This window comes from Vulpes lagopus, chromosome 11, assembly GCF_018345385.1.
Source record: "Vulpes lagopus strain Blue_001 chromosome 11, ASM1834538v1, whole genome shotgun sequence".
NCBI classification, from domain to species: Eukaryota; Metazoa; Chordata; class Mammalia; order Carnivora; family Canidae; genus Vulpes; species Vulpes lagopus.
The window spans coordinates 46,334,009-46,347,153 of record NC_054834.1 but is presented as its reverse complement, the minus strand read 5'-3'; the positions used below and the strand labels follow the sequence as shown (position 1 = coordinate 46,347,153).

At 33.6% G+C, this 13,145-nt stretch overlaps 1 protein-coding gene and 1 non-coding gene across 15 annotated transcripts in view; one reads left to right on the top strand and one right to left on the bottom strand.

The window, feature by feature from the left end:
* KCNT2 (potassium sodium-activated channel subfamily T member 2) overlaps positions 1-13,145 on the top strand; it is a 409,501-nt gene that overhangs the window by 95,787 nt on the left and 300,569 nt on the right. The window lies entirely within an intron of this gene.
* LOC121472400 lies at positions 2,223-2,330 on the bottom strand. The gene has a single exon (XR_005982882.1). It is a non-coding gene; the product is annotated as a U6 spliceosomal RNA (small nuclear RNA).

The window sequence follows — 13,145 nt, the reverse complement described above, 5'->3', positions numbered from 1 at the left end:
CACATTTGAACCAAATTAGGCTTTCCAAGCCTGATGATTTTTGAGAAGTCCATTGATCTATTTTTTTTTTTTATAAATCTTTTGCTAAGAATGAGGATTATTTTTTTCTTTTCTTGTCCAGAAAAACATTTCATAAAGTAGTTTTAAGCCCAATATTCTTATTTTTGTGAAGTCAGTTATTATTCCAAAGTTTTTTCTCAACTGCTCACATCCTGAGAAAAATCACACTGCTTAGTCTCACAGGAGACATTATTTGTATTACAAAACAAATTTGATCATGTATAATGAGACAGGAAAGTGCCAAGCCTGCCAATGTGCCTTAATGCTGCTCCGGGCTTTCTTTTTCCAGTGAACTCTGTCTGAAAACAAATTAGAATGAAAAGCCTGCTCAGTGAGAATATGGAATCATATCAAAGAAACTGTCTGAGCCATTGGAGTAATTCTGACACCCAGCAATTCTCTTCCAGACCAGACACATATTAAGTAAATTTATTTCCAACTTCTAAACCTAAAATTTCCCACATTGCCCTTTTCACCTTACTAATTGCAAGCACGTTTACATTAAAACACTTCTGTTACTTGGAAGAGAGTTATTAGATGCTAAATCTATAAAATTTTTAAAAAGTTTTTTAAAAATAGATAATACATTTACATGGTTTCAAATTTTAAGACTTATGTAAACAGGAATAAAAGGAATTGGGTAGAAATTCTCTTCTATCTTTGCTTCTACCCTGTTTGCACTTCCAAAGGCAATCAGTTTAGCTGCTCTTTTGTTTCTTGTATATGCTTCAAGAAACATTCTACAAATTTTGAAGCAAAATATATGGAGGTGTGTATATTTCTTCTTTTTTATACAAATGATAGTGACTATATAGTCTGTATTGTACATTTCTTTTTTCACTTTATAAGAAGTCTTAGAGATCCTCAACTGAGCATGAGGTTCTCCTATTTTTAAAATTTGCAATGTGATCTCTTGTATGGTGATACTGTAGGTTTTTCATTATAGTGACCTTTCTTGGAGATTTAGGTTGCTTGAGAGATTCGTCTGAGTTGTTCCATGTGTGAATAGTTCTTTTTATTACTGAGTAGTATTCCAAGGTATAGATGTATCATAGTGTATTTAACCATTCACCCACTGAAGGACATCTGGTTCTTTCCAGCTTTGAGCTGTTACAGATTAGCTGCTTTGAACATTTGTGTGCAGGTTCATGTATGAAGTTTTAATTTTTCTGACATTAATGTGTAAGAGTGCAATTGCTGGGTTAGGTAGTAGTTGCATGCTTAGGTTTTTAAGAAGTAGTTAAACTTTCCGTAAGTGGCTGTACCACTTACATTCCTATCAGCAATGTATGAGGGATTGAGTTTTCCCCACCATCCTAGCTTTGGTGTTGAAATCTTATTACTTTGGCCATTCTGTTAGATATATAAGGGGTCTAATTCTTAAATTATGAAATGTTACAAACTTCACTCAGTAAAAACCATCCAGATAGTTATAGAAAATTATAGTGGGCATCCATTTTTCCAACATGGGATGATTCTTCAAAGATAAATCACACGTTAAAGATTATATATAATTTTTTAAATTAAGTTTGATATTTTTTGGACTCCTATGTCTCCCCATATTTTCTTTTCCATTATTTTTTTTTACCTTCACAGATTTTTCTTTGAGAATATTAAGATGGTGGTAAATGGGATTTTTAATTTTTGCTATTGAATATGACAGAATTTATAGTTCTGTGGTTCTACTGGAAGAGACTTCTGATTGATAATATCTCATGAGAGGTACACAAGGCATTTTACTGAAATTAAACTTTAGTCTTCTGATTTTAGAATCCTCACAATTGCAGTATGTTAAAATGTTAATTCTCTAAGATATTGCCAAGAGACAGATGGTATTATTATCTACATATCAAATATAATTGTTTGGAAGCTACAGATTAAATAATGAGCTAAATTTCTTATGCATGTAGCTTAAGTCTAGTGAATTTCCTTGAAGAATTGTAAATCAGCAGCTTTCAAGACCACCACAACTATATTTAAAATTAGTGTTTTGCCTATATATTTGCTAAATATTTATATTATCTATTTATAACTTCATGTAAAATATCTCACAGTGTTTTTGCTTTTCACTTTGTCTTGAGCATTTTCTGCTTTTGATGTTGTAACTTTTTCTCTATATGACTCTTACCCCCTGATCTCTCTTCCTTCATTATTCCTTCATTATTTTTCTCAGTGAAGTCTTTTCTGACCTCTGTCATTCCTCCACAGGGATGATGCAAATCTTCTCTGTATTGTTCCAGGTTTAGTGTAAGTGCTGCCAAAGTGAGCACTGCTGGACTCTGGGCCAGGTTATATCCTCCTTCCATATGCTTCCTTCACTTTTGTTTCAGAAACATGTACTGGCAGTTCCTCAGTTCTTGTCATCCATTAAGAGGACCTTTTGTGGGACGCCTGGATGGCTCAGTGGTTGAGTGTCTGTGTTTGGCTCAGGGTCTGGGATCGAGTCCTACATGGGGCTCTCCGCAGGGAGCCTGCTTCTCCCTCTGCCTATATGTCTGCTTCTCTCTCTCTCTCTGTGTCTCTTGTGAATAAATAAATAAAATCTTAAAAAAAAAGAGGACCTTTTGTTTATTATCCTCATGAGGAGGACCATATCTTTTCTCTTCATTGCTACTTCTTTAGTGCCAGCCTTGGCACTGTACCCATAGTAGGCCCTCAATATATCTATATATTTTTGTTGAATGGTTGAAGAAATGAAACGGTGGACTTAAAAATACCTCCCACCCTCTAAGTTCCATGGAAACGTTCAATATTCCTTCTCCAGTGATTTGTTCTAACTCTTGTTTCTTTGAACAGGTTGATGGACTCAGAAGGGAAATTATGTAAGAAGGGAGTATTGTAGAGATTGTCCTGGGTTTGGTTTCCTCCAACCGCCTTCAGATATCTTAGATTGATATTATAGCTCCATCTTCTTCCTCTGGTATCTTATCGTTTGGCAAATCAGAGTTCTATAAAAATGGCTATGTGTTTACTTCAAATCCGTGATTTCTCAAGTTTTGTATTCATAAATGTTATCAGGTTTCTCCATTTTCTTGTCTGGAAACTACTTGATGTCATTTCGTGGCTTTGTGGGAGAGTAATGCATATTTGGGTTGATTTATAGAAAGTAATTAAGAAATTCTAACTAAACAGGAAGTACGCTTTAGAGACTATATTCTCTTAATAGATAAATTAGGCAGATTATTGCATCATGTAAATGAGTTAAACCATTTAAATCATGGTTTTAAAATTATGAATGCTTTTTTATATTTCTTCCTTTTGTAAATTAAACTATACACATTTTTTAGATAGAGGAAATAATTTGCTTAAAGTGTTTGATCACCTCATCTTTAAAAAATAAACATATTTCTTGGGATCCCTGGGTGGCGCAGCAGTTTGGCGCCTGCCTTTGGCCCAGGGTGTGATCCTGGAGACCCGGGATTGAATCCCACGTCGGGCTTCCGGTGCATGGAGCCTGCTTCTCCCTCTGCCTGTGTCTCTGCCTCTCTCTCTCTCTTTCTGTGTGACTATCGTAGATAAATAAAAAATTAAAAAAAATAAACATATTTCTTTAATATTTGAATAAGTAATATTTACATATATTAATAATTCATAACTATGCAAGAATATAGTAAAGATTGTTTCTCCCATCTTGTCCTTAACCCAGTTTCATCTATACCCCCAATCAGTAAGCATTATTCTTAGTTTCATAACATCATCTCATCTCATAGGAAATGGATTGTTTAAAAATGTAGAGTGTATTATCAGATAATTAAAATAAATCCTCTGTAACCAAAAAGTGAGTTTTTTAAAATTAGTGCTGCACCAGATAGCAATTATTTTAAGCCCGGGAGGCCATGAAGTCTCTTCTACAACTATTCAACTCTGCTGTTATAATTTAAAAGCATCCATAGGCAATATGTAGATGGATGAGCACGTGTGAGCACAAATAAAACTTTATGGACATTGAGATTTGTTTTTTTATAACATTTTCACATGCTATGAAATATTCTTCTTTGAGTTTGTTTCCAGCCATTTAAAAATATAAAATTGATCTTAGTTCACATTTATAAAATAACAAGCAGTGGGCAGGATTTGGCTCCTCAGCTATTTGCTGACTCCTGATATGGATCAAGATAATGTTGTTGGGCTCTAACACAATTTATTTAATTTTTAATTTTTTCTGATATATATTTAAAATGCTGTTATTAAATATATTAATTTCTTTGCCTTATATGTCCAATTCAATATCTTAGGGAAGAACATGTAATAATTGTTACATGATGGTTAAGTGCTAGACACTTTTTGTACATTATCTCCATTAGCCCAGTCACCAATTCTGTGAAGTAGATATTATTTCTATTTTATAGCTAAGTAATGAGGAAAAAGGGGATGAGTAACATTCCCAAAGTTATATACTTGCTAAGAGGTGGACTGTACTATTTGACAGAGGTTTATTGGACTCCATGTTTATAGACTTGAATAACTGCTTTTCAACTACATGAATAAGTTGCTTCCACTTAGAGTTCTATGCTCGTGTTTAGGTGTTTCTAGGTTTGTTGTTTTTTATTTGTTGGTTGATATTCAATGCTGTTATTTTCTCAAAGAATATTGAATTTATATTTATTTTCATTATCTAATTTTCACCTGAGTAATTTTACTTTATCTAGCTTCCTTTTAAGGGGAACTGGATTGGAAAATTGGCAAATGGAGTTTGAAATATAGAGTAATTTTTTTTCAAGCATGGTCCCTGTCTTGCAGTTATGTATGTATAATTAAATTTTTAATTCTGCAATTTTAGTCCATTTCCTCTTGAATCCTCAGATGCTCAGAACATTTGATGACAACCAATATTGGGAGATTGTTTTTCACAATGATTAGAACAAGAATAAAGTGCTTTTATATGGGGATTATAAAATATGTTAAAGTACATATTCTTTTTCTGTACTTAAAAACAATTAAGAGTGATCTTTTATTTAACAACAATATTGAATTATAGTTACAATGTTGATAGTAAAATTTGCTACCCTTCAAAAGTGAATCCTACAGAGAAAACACATTTTAATTTACCTTTAAATTTATACATACCTTTGTTGGGTAGATACTGATTTATTTTATGGAGATTATTTCAAAGTATGTAAGGATTTTTTAAAGTATTTGAACAGAATTTTTAAAGAAAAGAAAAATTAAATAGCATGCCATTGTAACTAATGCGGCTTATTTAGAGAAGGTTAAATTTGAAATTTGTATTTAAAATTTTCACTAATAGTTGGAAATATGTTAATTAATTGGATGGTAGGGACCTTCTACTGTCATAAGCTATACCATAAAATATTTTCTTTTCAGCTCTGGGGAATACACATTTTGGAAGCCTTTTAGGGATTAGTGGGTTAATTGCGGGTCTACAAGAGCATTCTGTAATTAAATAATTAAATTATTGGTTCCAAATCATGGAGCTTTAGAGATTAGACTATTTCTTTAATTTTGATGATTGTTTAAAGTCTAATCATTAGAAGATTCACCGAATGACTTGTAGATGTCAGAGAAAATGATTTATTTTGTATCTGCCTCCAAAATTTAAAGCAGAAGCTAATATTGAGATCATGCCATGGCATTTTGTTTTATTGATAAGCATTGTAATCATTACTTAATAACTACCAAGATAAATTAGGGGAAAATGCCCCTAGAGTAGTTTACTTAAAATAGAAACTAAATACTGTGTGTGGTTAAATTGAAAACAGCTATCAAGAATGTGGACTAATGCTATCCTAAATTAGAGATATTAATATCATTAAAAACATTAGTGGGACTTAAATTTAAAAGATTTTATACACTGAAAAATATTAACATTTTGAGATTTATAGGCATAAGTCAGAGATCTTTAGTTAGAACATGATAAGCTTACCGAAAATATTAATATATAAGTGGTTACCCTTTATATACTTACATGCCATAATGATTTAAGAAATCCCTATGATGTCACTGTATTCCCAGCAGCCCATGTAGTGCCCAGTACATATGAGGTACACAAATATTTATTGAATTAATGAATGGCACCTATCTTCTGTATACTTTGTTTCCTAAAGAAAAACACTATTTCTTATAACCTTATATCAATCCTCAGTAAAATAGTACTATTTCTTTTTATAGCCAAAGAAGCTGTGTTAGTTTATAATGGATATTTTATTAAAATATATTAGTTATTTTCAATTTTCATTTGTATTTATTTTTTATTTCTGTCTTCAGGAAGTTACTTAACAAAATTTTGCATGAAATTTATGAAATGCCCTTGCTTGCATGAAATATAGAAGTGTGTAACATAAAACACAAAATGAGGCTAAAGTCATTTTAAAAATTTTTAATTGAAATAGAGCTGATGTACATTATACTGTTTCAGTTGTACAACATAGTGATTCAACAATTATATAAATTATGATATGTTCACCACGATAAGTTTAGGTACCATCTGTCACCATACAAAGTTATTACAGTATTATTCACTGTATTTCCTTTACTTTTGTTTACTTTTCATCACTGTGACTTATTTTACAACTGGAGTTTATACCTCTTAATGGATAGAAGGGATTAAGAGGTACAAATCCATTTATTTATTTTTCATTCAAATAGAGTTAACATTTCATGGAAGTACATCATTTCTCAAGCTCTAATCCTCTTAATGCATTTTAAAGTTAAATTTCCAACTAGTTAGTACTAGGATAATAAGCAGAAGTCAGGAAAGTTTGAGGATAATCAGTATAGTCAAATGGCCCACTGAAAATTGGATCTTACAATTAGGTGAAGCCTAATTTTAATACAGCTTCTTATTATGTACAGTTATTGATATTTCAGATTGCAATTCCCTGTGAACATAATTACCTATCACTCGCGTTATATATAACACCTTTGCTTAATCAGGTAGTGATTCCAACAGAATCCAGGTTATAAAAATAGATAAAGAAAGTGAACATGATTCAAAAACGATTTTTTGAGGGACTCTTTTTTTAATAGTCCCAATTGACCTAAATTGTATTACATTCTCTCAAATATTTGTTGAGTGACTTTCAATTGTCATTTTTAATTGGAATTATCATTAACTGATTTAGGCTTGTCTGGCTTTCCAATTTCTTGTGTATTACAGATACTACCTTTAAATAAGTATTGTTAGTATTCAGATATACTTTTACAAATAGATAACATTTAAAAGTTGAAATTTGAAATTTCAAATATAAAGCCAAATGAGGGGAGCCTGGGTGGCTCAGTTGGTTAAGCATCTGTCTTTGGTTCAGGTCATGATCTCAGGGTCCTGGGATGGAGCTCCGCATCAGGCTCCCTGCTTAGAGGAGAGTCTGCTTCTCTCTCTGCTCTTCTCCTGCTCATTCTCTCTCTCTCTCCCTCTCTCAAATTAATAAATAAAATCTAAAAAAAAATTGGGATGCGTGGGTGGCTCAGTGATTGAGTGTCTGCCTTTGGCTCAGGGCGTGATCCTGGAGTCCTGGAATTGAGTCCCGCATCGGGGACTTCTGCATGGAGCCTGCTTCTCACTCTGCCTATGTCTCTGCCTCTCTCTGTGTCTCTCATGAATAAATAAATAAAATCTCTAAAAAATATTTAAAAAATTTAAGCCAATCTAAAGAAAATTGAAATAGTGTTTAGGGAACACATCATAGTGGCCTTACCTAGATGAGGCCCATGGTACACTGTTTCTAACTCATCTTAAAATGCATCTGATTTTGTGAGGCATTCAGAACTGTGCAATTTCAAATCAACTGCTTCATGTTTAGCAGACAAAAGTATGGTTAAGATAGAAATCATAATGTTAGGGTAATGACTTTGTTCACATTAAAATCATATTCACGGAGAGGGAAATTATAATCAGAATTATACTTTGATAACATGGACTCAGAAACAGGGAAAAAGCAAGTGTGTGATTTGGAATAGTCTGTAGTATGTAGTCCATGTTGTAGCTAATCTCCAGTAGGAGAATTTTAAGAATTTTCCTCCATATTGAGAAGGTTGACAATTCATTTCTTCCATTGAGATGATTTGGCATAGTGAAATCAGTGAAATTGTGTCCGTTCTAAAAAGTAGTCTGCTTTTTCTTGCAGTGGACTTTAAGATCTATTTATTATACGTTGATAAAAATGTATAAACTGTATTTTTGTGAATTTTGGATTTGCTTCATCTCCAGGTTTTTAACTTTTAATCAAATACCTAGGAAATAGACACCATTTTTTTTCCTTAAGAAATTCTAAAGGCTAAGATGGAAGCTTTCTTTTAATATGTTTTTCCTACTTAATTTAGTTTTCAACAGCTTTCTTAGTTTCCCCATTTCCTTCTTATTCTTCATCTGAGAATAATCTCAGGACATAGATGTTTCTGTATCAACTCAAATAATTAGTCTCCCAAGTCTAACAAATATATGTTAATAATAATTCTGTGGCTTGCACATATTTATTGCCTGGAGCAGGGTTTCAAAATGAGAAAGTTGAAAGTAATGTACCTAGCCAGTTGTGTACTTTGAATGCAGAGACAATTTCCCTGATAGTCTTGTAGGAAATCAGTTTACTCCATGGAACAATACCTTTATTTATACTTTTCTCTCAAAGTATGAATGTACTGAAAATGGTGATCTATCAAAGGCATTCAACATTTAAGTACACTCAGTTACTGTGGGAGGCAGTCTGTGCAAATTGTGGTTTTCTGAGATAGTGAATTACATATCTTTTATTTTAAGCTTTATTTATTTTAAAGAAAGAGACAGCATGCACGTGCAAGCTGGGGGAGGGGCAGAGGGAAAGGGAACGAATCCTCAAGCAGACTCCCTAGTTGAGCACCGAGCCGGTCATGGAGCTCCATCCCTGGATCTTGAGATCCTGATCTGAGCTAAAATCAAGAGTCAATGCTTAACTGACTGAGCTGCCCAGGTGCCCTGTGTATTACTTATGTCATGTAAAAAAAAGTCTCTCCTTTTTTCCCCCATCCATCACAATTCCAAACTTTTGTCTGAGTGTGAGAATACTGGACCTTAATGACAGATATCATGCATTATCTCAAATTGCAAATGAAAGCCAAGTTTCAATTAATAAAATTATTTTTGGGCTGCCTGACTGTAAGAAGATAAATCCCTTGGCCCAGGCAATATTGTACAAGTGGGGAGGCCTTTGCTGCCTCCCACCTACTCATTGTATCCACTCTTTGAGTGTCTTGACCCTTGTATTCATAGCACATATTCCACTTTGTAATTGAACATTTATTGCTGTTTCTTCATTTTTAAAATTTTTCTGACTGTAATATAAGCTTTGTGGGAATGGAGGCTATTTTTTCTTTTGTTCATTGCTTTATACATGATGCCAAGTACAAGAGAAGGGGTAAAAATTATTGAATGAATGAATAAATGCTTCATGTAACCAAGCTGATTCTTCTTTCCACATGAATAGATGTAAAGAAATGCTATATTTCTGACATGGGAGGAAACTATTCAAATCTCATTTTATAGGTGAGGAGATTAAGAATCCCTAAAGATGGAGGAAATTGAAAAGTTCTCAAATGCAGTTTGGTCCACAAGAGTGCTATCAATTAATGCTAGTACAGTTGGTTCTTATTTATACTTGCTTCTTTCTGGACCATCATATTTCCCTTTTTAAATGATTCTTATAGTTATGAGACATGAAGATATCTCTACAGGGAAATAAGGATCATGATCTCTTTTCTGTAATCGAGGAATAATTTTCTTTTTATACATAGAGTCCTGAGAAGGCCAAATTATTAAACATTGAAAGAGGGGATCCCTGGGTGGCGCAGCGGTTTGGCGCCTGCCTTTGGCCCAGGGCGCGATCCAGGAGACCCGGGATCGAGTCCCACATCGGGCTCCCGGTGCTTGGAGCCTGCTTCTCCCTCTGCCTGTGTCTCTGCCTCTCTCTCTCTGTGACTATCATAAATAAAAAAAAAAATTAAAAAAAAAAACATTGAAAGAGAGCTTCAACAACACTGCTAGTTTTTCTCATAATATTCTGTTAGCATCAGAAGGAAAACTGTGCTTTAGAAGATGTTAGCAGGTGTTTTTTTTTTTCATTTTTTAAATTTTTTATTTTTTTGGTTAGCAGGTGTTAAGCAATACCCAAGTTGGATTGTGATATCTTTGATAATTCCCTTTGTCACTGACTTGACAATACACATTCTATTCATGATATCATTTGTATAATCCTTGGTTTGCCCAGAGAAAGAATGGAAATATAGTGTGACCTGGCAGAGGTCTCTGTGTATGTCAGTTACCTGAGAATTTCCTTTGCTTTTGAAATGCTACTTGAGAAGGGGTAAATTTTGAATGACCAAAATGCATTTGGGAGGAAACAGTGTTTTCTAGGACGAAATGGAGAAGTAAGCTGTCTGAGCCCCTTTGTTTCATTGCAATGCTTTCTAAGTCATATGATTTTAAGCCTTGGTTTATAAGAGCTCACAGTAACTTGGTTATTCATCAAAGCACATTAACGGAGTGGAAGATTATCCTGTAAACATCCCCTTAACATGTAAAAGTTCAGCTAGAGAGTGGAAGTAACTGACTTTGCCCCAGCTATAGGGAATCGTTAGATATGTGAAAAAGTATGTTTTTTGTTGATAAATTATTGGGGATTGCAATATAGTCACAATTTTTCTACTTTTTTCTTTTTATTTCATTTAATAAATATAATGCACATTGCATTCTCCTAGGTATGATGAAAATTCAATGATGAAATAAGAAACATATGGTCTCAAGGATTATCTATGTCTTTTCTCTTGTTTATTTCAACAGTTTCCTTCTTTGCTTGTTAATACGACTCATGTTCCAAGATTGAACTTGGAAATGTTAAAGAGTTTCAGGATGTTAAGTTTAAAAATGAACTTAGCTGTTGAATGGTTCTGTTGATGTTAGTCCTGGAAACTTAGATGATGTCCAAATACATTACATGGAAACTGTACGAAGCACCTACTTATCCCTGTTTTGTGCTTGGCTACTGATGGTGTTTATGATACTATTCAGAGTCAGAATGAGTTGTTCCTGGCAGCATGTACTGTTAGCCCAAACGCTGATGTTTTAAAAAGATGTTTTATGGACTGAAGTTTTAAATCAGAATATTATTTCTGTTGATCCTCATTTGCTATCACTGTGAAATAAATAAATGTGAGCATGTGATAGGACATCCCTTTCCTAAGAGGGCAAAAAGACTAATGAAGATGTGTTTACTACTACTATGTAGTGTTGAGCAAAGGAAGCTGAACCACGAATTTGAGTTTTTTTTCTTATTTTTATCTTTCCAAGTTTTTATTTAAATTCCAGTTAGTTTAATATTATTTTCAGGTATAGAATTTAATGATTCACTTATATACAACACCCAGTGCTCCTCAGAACAAGTGCCCCCCTTCATACCCATCACTTATTTAACCTATTCCCCTGCCCACCTCCTTTCCAGTAATCCTCAGTTTATTCCCCATAGTTTAGACTTTCTTTCCTGGCTTGCCTGTCTTTCTTTTTTATTTCCCGCTGTTCATGTGTTTTCTTGAACTTCACAAATGCGTGAAATCATACGGTATTTGTATTTCTCTGACTGACCTATTTTGCTTAGCTATTTATTAATACTCTCTAGATCCATCACGTCCTTACAAATGGCAATATTTCATTCTTTTTTATGGCTGAGTAATATTCCAGTGTGTATGTGTATATATATGCTACATCTTCTTTATCACTTCATTAGTTGATGGACATTTGGGTCCCTTCCATACTTTGGCTGTTGTTGATAATGCTGCTATAAACATTGAATCACTATTTTTGTATCCTTTGGGCAAATATCTAGTAGTGCAATTCCTGGATTATAGGGTAGTTCCGTTTTAACCTTTTGAGGAACCTCCATAGTGTTTTTCAGACTGGCTGCACCAGTTTGCATTCCCACCAACACTGTAAGTGGATTCTCCTTTCTCTACATCCTCACCAACACTTGTTTCCTGTGAATTTTAACCATTTTGACAGGTGTGAGGTGATATCTCATTGCAGGTTTGATTTATATTTCCCTGATATTGAGTGATGTTGGGCACCATTTCATGTGTCTGTTACCAATTTGAATGTCTTCCTTGAAAAAATGTCTATTCATGTCTTCTGCCCATTTTTAACTGGGTTACTTGTTTTTGGATGTTGAACTCGTTAAGTTCTTTATAGATTTTGGATACTAACCTTTTATCAGATATGTCATTTGCAGTTATCTTTTCCCGTTCTGTAGGTTGCCTTTTAGTTTTGTTGATTGTTTCCTTTATTATGCAGGAGCTTTTTATTTTGGTGAAGCCCCAATACTTTATTTTTGCTTTTGTTTCCTTTTCTCAGGAGACATATGTAGTAAGAAGTAGCTGTGGCCGATGTCAGAGAGGTAACTGCCTTTGTTCTTTTCTATGATTTTGATGGATTCCTGTCTCACACTTAGGTCTTTCCTCCATTTTGAATTTATTTTTGTTTTTGGTGTTGGAAAGTGGTCCAGCTTCATTTGTTTGCATGTTGATGTCCAGTTTTCCTAACACCATTTGTTAAAGAGGCTTTTTTCAATTGAATATTCTTTCCTGCTTTGTCAATGATTAGTTGACCATTTGCTTGTGGGTTCACTTCTGGGTTTTCTGTTATGTTCCATTTATCTATGTGTCTGTTTTTCTGCCAGTACTATACTGTCCTGATTAATATATAGCTTTGTAATATAACTTGAGGTATGGAATTGTGATGCCTCTAGCTTTACTTTTCTTTTTCAGTATTACTTTGGCCACTCAAGGTCTTTCGTGATTCCATACAAATTTTAGGATTTTTTGTTCTAGCTCTGAAAATTCCTGGTGGTATTTTGATAGGTATCGCATTGAATGTGTAGGTTGTTTTGGGTAGTACAGATATTTTAATAATATTTGTTCTTCCAATCCATGAGCATGGAGTGTTTTTCTATTTCTTTGTGTCATCTTCAATTTCTTTCATCATCGTTTTCAGAGTACAGATCTTTTACCTCTTTGGTTAGGTTTATTTCTAGATATCTTAGGATTTTTGGTGCAATTGTGAATGAGATTGATTCTTTGATTTCTCTTTCTACTGCTTCATTATTGATATA